The sequence below is a fragment of the Magallana gigas genome, chromosome 3 (assembly GCF_963853765.1).
Source record: "Magallana gigas chromosome 3, xbMagGiga1.1, whole genome shotgun sequence".
NCBI lineage: Eukaryota > Metazoa > Mollusca > Bivalvia > Ostreida > Ostreidae > Magallana > Magallana gigas.
In genome coordinates, this window is record NC_088855.1 from 56,858,304 (window position 1) to 56,862,074 (window position 3,771).

The 3,771-nt window shown below is 30.4% G+C and overlaps 1 long non-coding RNA gene across 1 annotated transcript; it reads left to right on the forward strand.

The window, feature by feature from the left end:
- The first annotated feature begins 1,798 nt into the window (after positions 1–1,798).
- LOC136274148 (uncharacterized) lies at positions 1,799–2,947 on the forward strand. Its single transcript, XR_010712446.1, has 3 exons — positions 1,799–1,955; positions 2,444–2,500; positions 2,866–2,947. It is a non-coding gene; the product is annotated as an uncharacterized lncRNA (long non-coding RNA).
- Positions 2,948–3,771: the final 824 nt, after the last annotated feature.

Below are 3,771 nucleotides of genomic sequence, written 5' to 3' on the forward strand. Positions count from 1 at the left end.
CTGTTATTAAAAGAAGTTACGGGAGATTACTCTAGCACATTTCATTTAATTTAATAAATCACGAAGTGTGTACACGGTGTATATTTTTAAAGCGAGTTATAAACGTTAGTGGAAAAAGTGTTGAATTCTTTAATAGTTTGAATTGAATTTTAAGATGAAATGTATCTACAGCCTCAAAATGGTTTGTTAAAATAAAAAAAAATTGACTATTATTTTCAATGCAATTTCATTACTTTTCTCCAAAATCGTTTAGGAAAAATTCTGCAAGTTTTTGCTACATTAGGGTATACGGAGGCATTTTAACTGTGGTGAAATCCTGTTCCGAGACACAGCTTGTTTATTCTAACTAAGAAGAGTATAGTGAAATTAGTTGTAGGCTTAAAGCTTGGTTCTGTAAATGTCAACAATACGGTGTGTCGATGTATCTATTTCATGATATACATGTAAATGTCCGATAACATATGCAATGTCAATCCGTGCACGCATTGGTCAAAGTCTAGTATAGTACTAAATCGGAATAAATATTTAAACTTAAATTAATATTGTTTAGCCCGCATTTTCGCTAATTTTTTTAAATTTTGAAAATATTTTGATTATCTTTTTTATGCTTTAATTATGACAAATGTTTTTGATTTTTACATTAAATGAGAGAGAAAATCCGATATTAGTTTTTCACATAGATCTATTTATAGAGTGAGTGCTTAAAAGCTAATAAAAATGTTGTTTGATAGTTTAATCAAATTTTAAGAACATATTTGAAACCCAAGTATCTTATCATTAGTTCACATTATTTGCAAAAAAGTGATACCTACGCCAACGTTCCGCCAAAAATATGGTCCTTGTTAGATTTTAAACCTTGATTACTATTGCTATCAAAAGTAGTGTGCTACTAAAATAGTAAAAATATATTTTAATTTCCTTTTATCTTCATTTAATGAACAATTAATCAAATTAACTTTTGATAAGTCGAAAACCGGAAAAGACTCCCTCCTTAACTGCCTGTCTCTGATCAGTGTCTTAACAATATGTAACGACATTTATTCACAAAATTTTAAGAAGTTCATTTCCTTTGCCGCTTTCTACACTTTAGAGCAGCTTACCTTTTTTACAATGTATTTTCTAGTTATCGTAAAGATTACGATTTGCAATTGCCACTTTTATATATGAACTGAAAACGCAGACTTCTTTTTTGGGAAAATTCAGGGATTTTTTTCAAAGATGTACAACGCTTGATACATCTTGACATATACAATTTCCTGCTTATACTAATTAGCATTTTAGATCATTTTAGATCAACTGTTTCGTACTGCAACTTCAATAACACTTATTTCATCTTTTCAGATTTCGCTCGAAAAAAGTTCGTTTATTCAGTTTTATCTAATGTCATTTATTGACATTTCATCGTTAATATCTCAGCAAAATGATTTTTTTGTTTTAAGAAAGTTTGTTTTATTTGTTAATAGATAAACAAGCAGTTCTTTTTTTTTTATTTGATTTGATTTGTCGTATCTACTGTTTGGCGTTCGTCTATATACATGATAATACATTGATAATTACAAATGTTTAAAGTTTTCAACAATATTGAAGACAAGCAAACGATTACAAATTGTTCTGCTGTAAATTCAGTATCATATATCAAATTATATTGCTTTATACAATAGTTCTGTTTTTATATATTTATTACTATAGCACATTGCCATGTGTGTAAAATAATTTTAAATAATGAAGTTACACTAGTGAAGACTCACCGTTTGGGTTTATAAATCATTCGTAATGACATTGATTTGTTGTAGAGTGTGAACCAGGCACCACAGGTAAAAACTGTTCCATGACCTGTCAGCCTGGATACTATGGACCTTTTTGCAGTAAACCATGCCTTTGTGTCTCTGAAATGTATTGTGATCCTGAAAGGGGTTGCCTTTGTAACCCAAACAGTGTTAACTGTACAGATCAAGGTATATCTTTTTAATTTAAAAATGCAACATTTAATAAATCCTAATAAGTTTTTTACGTGATTTTTTGACACAACATGCCAAAACAAAAAAATTATATGCATACACTTTAAAGATATCTGGTCTGCATTTTACAAAAGAACTTACGACAAAGTCGTAAATATTTACAGCCTAGTAAAATGATGTTTTAAGAACAAAAATGAAATTAAAAACATTGATAACAAATATTTCAATTTCTATAATTATATTTCCCAGCAATAAGAATAAATCACTGATAAGTCTGTGATTAATCAGCATTTATTAATTCGGTCGTAAGTCCTAAGTTCTTATGTAAAACGCAGCCCTGATACACAAATATGATAACGTAATCATTTGTGAAGCTCTCTGATATAGCTATTGCAACTTGGAAGTAAACCTGTAAAATAAGGTTTATTCAAAGAAAAGTGAATAACGGTTTAACTCTTTACGGATAGATCAATGCGTATTTACAGATCAGAAATTGACAACAGAATATGCCGAGAATTCAACAGTTTATAAGTCAAATCATAGTAAGTACATACAAAACACCATAAGATTTTATTACACAAGAGCAATTTCGAAAGAACTATTTAGATTATTACAATCCTTTTTATTCTTCTAAATATTGACAAATTCGGATATTTTATCCGTGGCGTTGTTAATGAATCTGGATCAATGTACTGTTATGATTGATTGAATGATTGAATGATTGAATGATTGATTGATTGATTGATTGATAGATAGAGATATAGATAGATAGATAGATAGATAGATAGATAGATAGATAGATAGATAGATAGATAGATAGATAGATAGATTGTAGATAGATAGATGGATTTACGTGGTATTTCATACAGTATAGTTTCTTTAATTGGGTTGTCTTTTTTAAAAACAGAATCACAATTCATTGACGAAAACATCCTCCCCTCGTTGGTATTTGCTATCACTGTATTGCTCATCAGTATTATATGTATCAGGTATGAACATTAGTTAGTTGAGTTTTACTAAAACTGATAAATATATTCATTCCAAGTAAGGGCTATATTAATACTCTGTTTTTGTTTTGTAGATTGCTGTATTCAAAGATAATGAAAAGAAAAGGTTAACATGTGGGATATACTAAGCTAGCTTTAAAATCTTTTAAAAAAAATTAAATCTAAGTGGTACTAGTAAATTTAAGCTCCGTAGTAACGATGACACTTTCTATTCAGATAAACAATCCGCGCAGAACATGCAGATAGACAACCCGGCACCTTGTCTAGGGCTAAACCCGGATGCCCTTCCTCAGCAAACCATAAAAAGTGTAAATATAAACTGCCATCTACAGAATACCACCAAGCAAAGAGTTGATGAAGAGATAGAAATCATTAGTTGTAAAGCAATTCATAACCAATCGTCAGATCGACAAACAGAAAAAGTCACACATGCGTGTAAAACAACCATTAACCATTCTGTAAACGCAAAACAAGGGAAACGGAAAAATGGCGGTAAAACTGTGATGATAAAGTTTCCTGACTCAGCATCTGATTCAGTTTCTAGCAAAAGAAAAGTACAAGTGAAATATTCAATAACCCAAGAACCATCTTCCGATAAAGAACTATATGCGAATCAAGCTGATTTGACTCATGCAAACAAATCTTTTACACCAGACAGTCCAATGGACAAATAGGACTCTGAGGTTAAGTAGTCTAAATATAAGGCAGAGGAATTAACATGATGTTAACAACAATGCATAATCAAAGTACTTGGCTCTTTGTAAAGACTGAAAAGACTCTCTCTCTCTCTCTCTCTCTCTCGCTCT